The following is a 12765-nucleotide window of genomic DNA, read 5'->3' on the forward strand; positions in this document are numbered from 1 at the left end:
TTTATCAAAATTTTAAAACAAAAAATAAATAAGTGTAGGTTTGAATAAATAGACACTTACCTGATTCAAGTCCAAAATGGAGTGTTAAACACCTTTAATAAATATTTTAAAAAATATAAAAATTATATGATTGTTGATCCCAAAAAAAACAAAATCAAAATGGAGTAGGCTGGCACACTAACTTGATTCTTCGAATAACGTTGGATTTTGGAAGAAGACAAAAGCCCGGCCAACCAAACCAAACAAGGAACCAGCTCAAGCACAATAATTAACAGGATTTGTTAAAAGTCTGCACCAAGCAAATTTGTCAATCAAAAACCACCACCAAAAACAAAACTCAAAAAATTAAAATAAAAAAGGAACAGAAAAACCACCACCACAAAAAATTTTAAAAAACAAAAAAACAAACCCCAAAAATAAAGGAACACAAAAAAGAACCACCAAAAAGAAATGAACACAAAAAACAAATACCAAAAAGAAAGGAACACAAAAAAGAACCACCAAAAAGAAATGAACACAAAAAACAAACACCAAAAAGAAAGGAACACAAAAAAGAACCACCAAAAAGAAATGAACACAAAAAACAAACATTAAAAAGAAAGGAACACAAAAAAAAACCAACCCCCCCAAAAAAAACTAACTAAAAAACCCAATAAAAAAAAATACCACAACCAAAATAAAATAATAATAATAATAATAAAAAAAACTCACACAAGCACCTCTCAAACAACACACACAAGCACCTCTCAAACAACACACACAAGCACCTCTCAATCAACTTCAAACAAGCACCTCTCAATCAACACACACAAGCACCTCTCAAACAACACACACAAGCACCTCTCAATCAAATTCAAACAAGCACCTCTCAATCAACACACACAAGCACCTCTCAAACAACACACACAAGCACCTCTCAATCAACTTCAAACAAGCACCTCTCAAACAACACACACAAGCACCTCTCAATCAACTTCAAACAAGCACCTCTCATACAACACACACAAGCACCTCTCAATCAACTTCAAACAAGCACCTCTCAATCAACACACACAAGCACCTCTCAATCAACTGCAAACTAAGTACTATCAAACACCTCCTGCACCACCAAACACTCCAACTACAACCCACAAGTAAGGGAACATTTGGCTTTGTCTTAAATAAAGAAACCAAACCCCAATTATTGAAACATGCAGGAAAGGTGTGTATTTGTAGTTAGGGAAATAAGGATGCACGGGTAACCTATCCAGGGATGCGCTCACATCTAGCACAACCCACGCAGTAATTACAGAATGCAGGAAAGGTGTGCATTTGTAGTTAGGGAAATAAGGATGCACGGGGAACCAATCCAGGGATGCGCTCACATCTAGCACAACCCACGCAGTAATTACAGAATGCAGGAAAGGTGTGCATTTGTAGTTAGGGAAATAAGGATGCACGGGTAACCTATCCAGGGATGCGCTCACATCTAGCACAACCCACGCAGTAATTACAGAATGCAGGAAAGGTGTGAATTTGTAGTTAGGGAAATAAGGATGCACGGGGAACCAATCCAGGGATGCGCTCACATCTAGCACAACCCACGCAGTAATTACAGAATGCAGGAAAGGTGTGCATTTGTAGTTAGGGAAATAAGGATGCACGGGTAACCTATCCAGGGATGCGCTCACATCTAGCACAACCCACGCAGTAATTACAGAATGCAGGAAAGGTGTGCATTTGTAGTTAGGGAAATAAGGATGCACGGGTAACCTATCCAGGGATGCGCTCACATCTAGCACAACCCACGCAGTAATTACGGAATGCAGGAAAGGTGTGCATTTGTAGTTAGGTAAATAAGGATGCACGGGTGACCAATCCAGGGATGCGATCACATCTATAAAATAGTCTGCACAAGCAGTATTCTTCATGCTCTCTCACAGGTTAGCAGAATGTCAACCGAGGAGCATGGTGAGCAGAGGCCAACTGAGCCAGGTAAGTGCAAATCACATTTTTTACACAACACAAGAACTGGTCATATTTCCCTTAAAAAAAGTTACAATTTGTTACTATTTTAAAAATTGTTGTAGGTGCTGGGAATCAAAGTCCACCAGTAGAGGAGGAGGAGGCGGGCCCAAGCAGGCCAAGGCCAAGTCCAAGAAACCCTCCATTTTCACGGATCGAGCTTGAGACTTTGGTGACCATGACAATGGAGAACCTAGACAATGCATCCACAAATATGGGGGCTGGAGCCAAAGACAGGATTTGGGAGGAGATATCCAGGGCTGTTAATGGTGTGGGGACAACCTACAGAACACAGAAAGTAGTAAAAAAACGGTAAGAAAATGATATTGTGAGTGTACTGAAGTCCAAAGCTTGATCTTATTTTAAAAAATGAACACTTTAAATTTCAAAAAAACATTGACAGCTGGACGGATTTCAAGTACCAACTGAAGAGGAAGCTACGGAGTAGGGTGGACCATGCTGCGGGGACAGGTGGTGGTCCCATCCCTGAGGAGCTGGCCTTGACAAGGTTGGAGACGTTGGCTCAGGGATATGTGACGGAAGAGGAGATAGTCGGCGTGTCCACTATGGACACTGACATGGCCGACTTCAACGCTCCACATGTGCAAGAAGGTAATTTAATTTTGTTAGACAAAAAGTATAAAGCTGAAACGTCTATGTTCTTTTTTTTGGGAAAAACAAATAAATATTTTTTTTTTACATTCCAGACTCAGAGGAGGTAGTGCCTGCTCCTGAGGTCAGGTCTGGGTCCAGCACAGATGGAGACTCTGCAGGGGAGGATCCAAGTACTCCATCTGGGGACCCTGTGGAGTCTACTCCAGGGCAACCATCAGACCGAGCAGTGCCTCTCCTCACCAGGTTGGTCTCCCAAACTCAGGAGAACACATGTGTTCTTCTGAGGATGGAGACCACTCTGGTGAGGGTGGCGGTGGCCCGGGAGACCATTTCTGGGGCCCTAGATTATTTGGCCAATACCCAGGAGCAGGCCAACCCACCTGCCATGATGGAGCGGGACTCCCTTCCTCCCAGGACCACCACCTCTGGCAGCCCAACAGCCACCCCCGCAAATATGGAGAGCCCTATGCCTAGGCCAGAGGAAATCCCATCTACCTCTGGCCAGGCCAGTCGGCGTGTTACACGCCAGTCGGCTGTCCGCAGCTTACCTCTTTCTCCAAGCCGGCCCAAACGACGCAAGTAGCCCTGGATATCTCTGCCCTCACCTGTTGTCCAGTCCCCATATTTCTTGTCACCAATGTCTCAAGCTCTTTTATTTTTTTTAACAAAAAATGTTTGTTTTTTTTTTCTTATATTATTTGAATTATATACAAATGTTGCCGAAACAATTATTATTTACATTGTGATGAAAGGAAAATATAAAAAAAATAAAACAAATTCAAACCAAAAATGTCTATCTTTAACTATATCAATGTATACAAGGTTTAAAAAGTGTGGTATCTGAAAAGGCTGCTACGCAAAACACAATGCTAGATGTTTTAAAAACTGTTTTATCCAAAAACTGTTTAAAAAGCACAAATAAACATTTGTGTTACGAATTCCCTAATGCACACGCAAGTGAAATGAGTTACAAGGTAATTAGCAGTGTTAATAGTTATAATGCAGCAATCTTAGCTGCTTGGTTTGTGTGGTTCCAAATCGAAACATCGCAGGTAACATCAGATTAACGATTGTACTGTTGTGGCTTACGGACGCTTCTTGCCTACCTTAGCCTGGACGATCAGCCTGTTCGTAGAGTGACGTTTTCATGCATCCGCAATTCTTGGTCGTACGAAGCAGGTAATTTATGCACTCCCCTAAAACGCCTGGAAACGCAGAAGAACGCCTCAGTTTCCAGACCACCACCCCCGTATACTCCCACAAACGGTCTTTCCTGTCAATCAACTTTAGCAATCCACTTCCGTGTCGGAAGCCCTACGACCGACAGTATTTTTGATCGGTAGAGCTCATACGCACATACGCACTGCTAGCCGTGCGCAGGCTCAGAAAGAAAAACATCGTATGCGTACGACCATGTGGCCGCAACGATCAACTCTGAATGAGGTCCCCAATGCTCTGGTCCTGGGCTTCCCTGGTAATTTATGATTGGTGGCGGCTCCAGGGGTGGGGCTGCATTATAGTCCAAAAATTAAATAGGGGAGTCACACCAACTGCCAGTGAGTCCCAGCCAGTGATGTTTGGCAGCGTGTGAAATGACAGTTTGTGAGAATCCCCTATAAGAATTTTTAACTGGGCTGCAGCCCCACCTCTCACCAGGGAAGTCCAGAACCAGAGCATTGTGTCCCTCCTGGAGAGGGTCATGTTGGGAGGTATGCAAGAGCATTTTTGTTATTGCCATAAACTACTCAGACTGGTTTTGTTACCGTCAAACAATACTGAGGGCACTATACTGAGGGCACTATACTGAGAGCACTATACTGAGGGCACTATACTGAGGGCACTATACTGAGGGAACTATACTGAGATCACTATACTGAGGGCACTATACTGAGAGCACTATACTGAGGGCACTATACTGAGAGCACTACACTGAGGGCACACTATACTGAGAGCACTACACTGAGGGCACACTATACTGAGAGCACTATACTGAGGGCACACTATACTGAGAGCACTATAATGAGGGCACTATACTGAGAGCACTATACTGAGGGCACTATACTGAGGGAACTATACTGAGGGCACTATACTGAGAGCACTATACTGAGGGCACTATACTGAGGGCACTATACTGAGGGCACTATACTGAGGGCACTATACTGAGAGCACACTATACTGAGGGCGCTATACTGAGAGCACTATACTGAGAGCACTACACTGAGAGCACTATACTGAGGGCACTATACTGAAAGCACTATACTGAGAGCACTACACTGAGAGCACTATACTGAGGGCACACTATACTGAGATCACTATACTGAGGGCACACTATACTGAGGGCACTATACTGAGAGCACTATACTGAGGGCACTATACTGAGAGCACTACACTGAGAGCACTATACTGAGGGCACACTATACTGAGAGCACTACACTGAGAGCACTATACTGAGGGCACACTATACTGAGAGCACTATACTGAGATCACTATACTGAGAGCACTATACTGAGGGTACTACACTGAGGGCACACTATACTGAGAGCACTACACTGAGAGCACTATACTGAGGGCACACTATACTGAGATCACTATACTGAGGGCACACTATACTGAGGGCACTATACTGAGAGCACTATACTGAGGGCACACTATACTGAGAGCACTATACTGAGGGCACACTATACTGAGAGCACTATAATGAGGGCACTATACTGAGAGCACTATACTGAGGGCACTATACTGAGGGAACTATACTGAGGGCACTATACTGAGAGCACTATACTGAGGGCACACTATACTGAGAGCACTATACTGAGGGCACTATACTGAGAGCACTATACTGAGGGCACTATACTGAGGGCACTATACTGAGAGCACTATACTGAGGGCACACTATACTGAGGGCGCTATACTGAGAGCACACTATACTGAGAGCACACTATACTGAGGGCACACTATACTGAGGGCACTATACTGAGAGCACTATACTGAGGGCACTATACTGAGGGCACTATACTGAGAGCACTATACTGAGAGCACTATACTGAGGGCACTATACTGAGAGCACACTATACTGAGAGCACACTATACTGAGAGCACACTATACTGAGGGCGCTATACTGAGAACACTATACTGAGGGCATTTTCTTGACCGCCATAAACATCACTGTTAAATAACCTTTCTCAAAATGAACTTATACATTTAGCATCATTGTACAGTAGAAACCCCATTCAGCATAATTAGCCTCTTTCTAATCATTAACTCACTATATATATACCCATCAATAATTAATCCCCACATCATCAGTTCTGTACATTATATACCTTATACTGTACATTTGTACATTTATAAATCAAAATAACCCATTTTTAAACCCCAATAAAAACATTAAACCATTAATCTCACCTATATTACATTAACCACATCACTCTCATTATAAAATCCACAAAGCTAACCCTTTATACACATTATCGTTCCTGAACTGTGATAGTACCCCCCACTCCACCCCTCCCCCATCTGGGTTGGAGGTGGAAACACTGGGGAGGAGGTGTGGCTTCCTCTACACAGCTTACTGGTCCCCTCTTGAATGGTAGGACAGGAGCAAGCTGTCCTTTCGCATCCCTGCTCTGATGTGTCTGCAGGCCATCATGATGGACAGGGCAAAGGTTAGATCCCTCAAAATGTAAATGTACCATGGATGGGGAGGAGGGAGCCCACGCGCAGCAGCCGAGGAAGGAGAGGATGGAACTTACAGCACATGACATGTCATGTGACTGTCAGTGCCCCCCGTGACCACCAGTCTGCATCGGACCAGTATGCTGGGGCAAAGTGCAGCGCTAGCGGTGGCAGGTAGGATCCGCAGTAGTCGCCAATAACATATTATAGATGAAGGATGTAATTTATGGTGTAGGCAGACCCATTAGCACCCCCACAGGAGCCGGCGCTTTAGGCAGCTGCCTAATGGAAGCGCTGGCCCTGCTCCTCAGGTCTATCCCCACTCTTTCTCCGGCCCGCCTTACTCCTCCTCCAGCCTGCCCCACTACTCAATGGCCTTCCATACTCCTCCTATGGCCCGCCCCGCTCTTTCTCTAACCATCCATGCTGCTCTTCTGGCCCGACTCCACTGCGCCTCCGGGCCGCCGCCCTCGCACAATCATGCGGCCAGGAGAATAAATGTGCCTTGCGCTGTGGGGGGGCCCGGGAACATGTGCATCCCCTTGATTTGGCACTTTATATATCAGATGCTGCGGTGCAGAACAAGAACTCAACTGCTCTGCGCGCAGCAGCTGTTAGGGGTGGCAATCACCCTGATCGCCCCCCCTGGATCCGCCACTGGCTGGAGGCAATATTTAGGAACCGCAAACATTTCCATTCAGTGAATGTAATGGTGGTATGTGATGCCTCACTCCAGATCCTGTCCCTGAATGCCAAATTTCCTGGAAGTGCACATGATTCTTTTTTCATCCGGCAATCAGGGCTTTGGCACAAATTAAACAACCTACAAGCTGGTGATGCGTGGCTTCTGGGTAAGTGGTACCCTTAATTTTAAAAACAAACACTGTTGACTTATAAATGGTACTGATGTTTTTTTTATTTTCACAGGAGACAGTGGTTACCCTTGCATGCCCTGGCTGCTCACTCCTTATTTGGTTCCTACACCAGGGCCACAAAGTCAATATAATTCCGCACTTACTGCCACCAGGCAGGTGGTGGAGTGCTGCATTGGCCTTTTAAAAGGCCGATTTAGATGCCTCCACCGCTCTGGTGGCGACCTAATGTATTTGCCGGCTATGGTTTCCAAAATTGTGGTCCTGTGTGGGATATTTCACAACATCACCATAAGGAGTGGTGTCCCAATGCAGCCAGAGGATGCCTTGCCTGAGGATGGCCCCCCCGAGGCTGGTTGGAGGAGAGTGTCTGGGGGGGGGGCCATACGTGATGACGTTGTGGCACGTTTTTTCAGGTAATTTTTTTCAATCATTTAGTTAATCAAACATATGTAATATGATATTTTTTGACTGTTAAATTTCAAATGTGGTAATTTTTTTTATTTTTCTTCTCTTTTTTTTTACCAACAAATAAACAACCTGCATACTACCTGAAAATAAACGACTGTGACAAATATGTTCCAAAATGGGATTTTACATCTGGACAAATGAATTATTACCATGAATTGTGGAAACATGTTGGCATGCTACATCTACAACCAGTTCTTGATGTCCTTTTTTTAAAATGTATATTAAGCGTGTTTGTGTTGTGTTTATTAAATGTTTGATTTGAAAAATGTGTTTGTTTGTTTTTTTACGACAAGTTACACAAAAATTTTGGAGTTTAAAAATGGGACAATACCTTCTTAATTTTTTCCCAAGTGTAAACTGTTGCAAATGTGGCTAAAATGCTTTTTTTCAAATTCACTTTTTACACAGGTTTTTTTTTTCATTTTCTTTCTTTTTATAACAAAAGGTATTATGGCGAAGCAGTATGGAGGGAAAGACTAATACAAACATGTTTATGTAGATGTATCCATTAAAAAAACAAAACATAATGTGTGTTAAGGAATTTGAAAAAAATCTTATTAAATGTAATAGTATTAAAATGACCACTTTCATAATTACTTGGAGTTTCCAAATATTCCTTTTCAAAATTTCAAAACACATTCAACAAATGCAAACTTATTATTTATCCAGGGATTAAAATGTTAGAGGCAAGGAAAGAGAGTTATTAACAAAATTTATTTTTTATTTTTAGAAAAACAAATGACCAACTGTAACACAACAAATAAAGCACAATTAAGGCCTCCTTAAGGCCAACAAATGGTCCAAACAAACTAGAATGCCAATAATATGGCCACGCAGATGCCCAATTTCCTCAAATATGGCATAATTCTGCATCCGTGCCTCTGTTGAAAGAGAAATGTTTGTATTACTAAAATGTAGACAATATTTTTTCTAATGGTCATTAGGATTAACATATAAAACAAGATAAGATACCATGCAAAATGGGGCAAACATTTCACATTTATTAAAATAAACTCCACATTGTAAACGTTCAACCACAAAGTAAATGTAAAAAAAAAATAAAAAATATAACAGTGGTTAGAACTAAAACATTTGCATATGAAGTAAGCCTAACACAAGTTGACAATGTTAAAATTAATAAAAAAACATGAAAGACACAAGTGGTTGTGGTTTGGCATGTGTCATATGCGCAATGTTTTTTTTTTAAAAAGCAGATTTGTACTAAACTGAAATTTTTATGTACACAGGGCACATTTAAAAATCATATAAAATGGATAAAAAAGAAATATAATGTAAAAAAAAACAAAAAAAAACAACAGTGTATGCATGTAGAGAACATTTCAAAACATTAAAAAAAATACCTGCAGCATCCAGAACTGGGGCAGAGTGGCCAATCTCATCCTCGGATGATGTTGGCCAATGAAGATGTGATGTGGGAGGGGTGAGTTGGGAAAGAGGTGAGATAGTGGAACATGGAGAGGGTGGATCAGGGGAGGGAGTAGAAATATGGATCGGTATGATAGGGGAGGGAGGGGTGGTTTGGGATTGGGGGCCAGGAGAGGGAGGGGAAATATGGATGGCAAGGTTAGGGGAGGGTGGTGAATTTGGGGAGGAGTGGGCAGGGGAAGAGAGGGTTGGAATGGGGGATAGGGGTCGGGTCGGCCTTCTTCGCCGCCTCACTATCCACTCTTGACCTAAATGATGGATAGTTCAAAAGATTAACTAAATTGGCATACATTTAAAAAATTAAAAAAACAAAATTTAGCCTAAATTCACATACACAAATACAAGGTATAATTTATAACAAAACAAGGCCATACTGCAAACATGCACATGCATTAATGAAAATTAACATTAGCAAAGTACATTATGCAAATAAGATTAAGATTAAACCATTCACATATACACTTACACCGACGGATCCGCAGCCGGAGAGACTCGAGCAGGCGTGGTGACCTGCGTCGCAGATCAAACCATCTGCGCTCCAATTGGCCGATGTTCCGGCGGTAGCCCATGGAACGCAGACGACGACGCACCGCCACGTACGCCCGCCGCTTCATTATATTGGTGACGGGGGGCTAGCATGTGGTTATTCTCTGGTCCATTACTTCAGTAAGGACCAGCAACTCACGGCGTGTGAACGCAATGGCTCTCATGATGGCAATGATTTTTTTCACACAAAACAGTTTTAATAAAGGTACAAAAAAAATCTGATTGGCTAATGTATTTTCATAATTAAAAGGAACAATTCTATTGGTTAATGTGTTAGTCATGTGAAAAACCCCCAAAAATATATTGGGACTTATGATTGGCTGGATGCATTTAGATGCGTTAGCAAAGGTCAGAACAAACGGAATAACCATATAGTCTGTTTGTAAACCAAAAAGAAAAACATTAATAACAGAAACATTCTACTATAAGTCTGCTTTGTCCTTATAACCGTACGGATTCAGCGGAACAAATGTCACACAATACAAACAATAAAGTTTATTGACATTCCAAAAAAAAAACCAAGATTGAAAACATTTGAGGTTCAATTAAGTAACTTAATATGGTGATTGCCACCAAACGATTCAAGTATGTTTGCATAACGAGAAACAAGGCAATCGAAAACTGACAGGCCAACTTCCGGAAATTACTTGTGCGAGCGCAGGCATCAACCAAAGATGAGTAGAGTGCTCGCTATTTTGAACGCTCGTTAGCTAGAGGAGGGGTTGGGTGAAAGCCTAGCTATGAGCGATCAAACGTGCGAGCGCTTTGTTTTACATATTTCCATTCGTAGGGACTACGAGTGAACGGCCGCTTGCGTCCGGCTTTGAATCAGGCCCTCAGCCCCTATGGACAGCAGCAGCACAGCACAACACAGCCAGCCCCTATGGACTTTGGAGGAGTGGACACAGCCCCTATGGACAACAGCAGCACAGCACAACACAGCCAGCCCCTATGGACTTTGGAGGAGTGGACACAGCCCCTATGGACAACAGCAGCACAGCACAACACAGCCAGCCCCTATGGACTTTGGAGGAGTGGACACAGCCCCTATGGACAACAGCAGCACAGCGCAGAACAGCACAACACTACACTGCACTACACTACACTACACAGCCAGCCCTAACTCCCACCCTCCCTCTTCACTGTCCACAGCCAAGTGAGAAAATGGCGCAGACGCGGGTACCTTATATAGAATCCAAAACCCGCGAGACCTGGAAGGCGGGATGATGACGTTTTGCCTCGATTTCAGATCTGAGTCAGGCGGGAAAAGTCGAGCCTGACTCGGATCGGCCTCGGATCGGGGGGGCTTGGATTTCAGAAATCCGAACCCGCTCACCCCCAATATATATATATATATATATATATATATATATATATATATATATAGCAGGTAAAGTAAGCTTTGAACGCATCAACATTTTTCTCAGTAAATATGTTTGTAATGGGGCTATTGTAATGACATTTTCACCAAATGTCAGCAACAACCCATGCAAACCACACATGCAAAGAATCAAACCATAGAGTCCATAAATTAAGTTATCTGTAATAATGTGAAATGACACAGGGAAAAAGTATTGAATACGCCTACTGAAATGTATTTAATACTTTGTACAAAAGCCTTTGTTGGTAATGACAGCTTCAAGACGCCTCCTGTATGGAGAAACTAGTCCCATGCATTGCTCAGGTGTGATATTGGCCCATTCTTCCACACAAACAGTCTTCAAATCTTGAAGGTTCCGTGGGCCTCTTCTATGAACTCTGGGCCTGATTCAGACCCGCTCGCGAGTGCACAGCGCTTGCAAGCGGGTCGATGGTCCCCGACTGTGCATGCGCTGCCTCCTGCGTGCGCATGCGCGAGACCCTTACCGCGACAGCAGCTCCGTCACAACGGGTCTTGCTACAAGAGGGGGCGGCTGTCGATGTTGATTGACAGCTTGTCCCGTTTTGTAGGTGGGGGGGTTGCTGCACAAATGCAGGCATTCCCTTAGGAACATCTGGCGTTTGTGGGCGGCCCTACTGACATCACTCATGATGTCAGTAGTGGACTTCCTGCTCTATTAGAGCAGGAAGTCCACTCGGGCTTGCGAGAGCTGACACCCTACCACAGGGTCTCCTCGCAAGCCTGATGGTCGCGAAAATCGCTACCATCGCCAGTTAGCTCGCAAAAGCCTGGAGGCTGAAAAAAAAAAATCTCCTCCCTGATTCAGAGCGAACACTCGCAAACAGCGAGCGGCTCTGAATCAGGCCCTCTGATCTTTAGTTCTTTCCATAAATTTTCAATTGGATTGAAGTAGGGGGATTGGCTGGGTCATTCTAGCAGCTTTTATTTTATTTCTCTTAAATCAATTGAGAGTGTCCTTGGCTGTGTGTTTGGAATAATTGTCTTGCTGAAATGTCCACTCTTGTTTCATCTTCAGCATCCTGGTAGATGGCAGCAGATTTTTATCAAAAATGTCTCTGTACATTTTTCCACTCATCCTTTCTTCAACCATATGAAGTATGCCAGTACTGTATGCTGAAAACAACCCTACACTATGATGTTCCCACCTCCAAACTTCACTGTTGGTATGGTATTTTTGGAATGATGTGTAGTGCCAATGCTCCTCCAAACATGGTGTGTATTATGGCATCCAAAGAGTTAACTTTTGGTCTCATCTGAACAGACTATATTCTCCCAGTATTTCACAGGCTTGTCCAAATGTTGTGCAGCAAACTTTAAACGAGCTTCATCAAGCTTTTTTTTCAGCAATGGAGTCTTGCATGGTGAGCGTGTATACAGGCAATGGCGGTTGAGTGCATTACTTATTGTTTTCTTTGAAACAATTGTACCTGCTATTTCCAGGTCTTTCTGAATCTCTCCACAAGTGGTCCTTGGCTCTTGGACAACTCTTCTGATAATTCTTTTCACTCCTCTATCAGAAATCTTGTGAGGAGCACCTGGTCGTGGCCGGTTTATGGTGAAATGATGTTCTTTCCACTTCCAGATTATGGCTCCAACAGTGCTCACTGGAATATTCAGAAGTTTAGAAATCCTTCTGTAACCAATGCCATCAGTATGCTTTGCAACAATAAGGTTGCAAAGGTCTTGAGAGAGTTCTTTACTTTTACCCATCATGAGATGTTTTTTGTGTGACA

The sequence above is a fragment of the Taudactylus pleione genome, unplaced genomic scaffold (assembly GCF_031769625.1).
Source record: "Taudactylus pleione unplaced genomic scaffold, aTauple2 ptg000089l, whole genome shotgun sequence".
Lineage (NCBI taxonomy): Eukaryota > Metazoa > Chordata > Amphibia > Anura > Myobatrachidae > Taudactylus > Taudactylus pleione.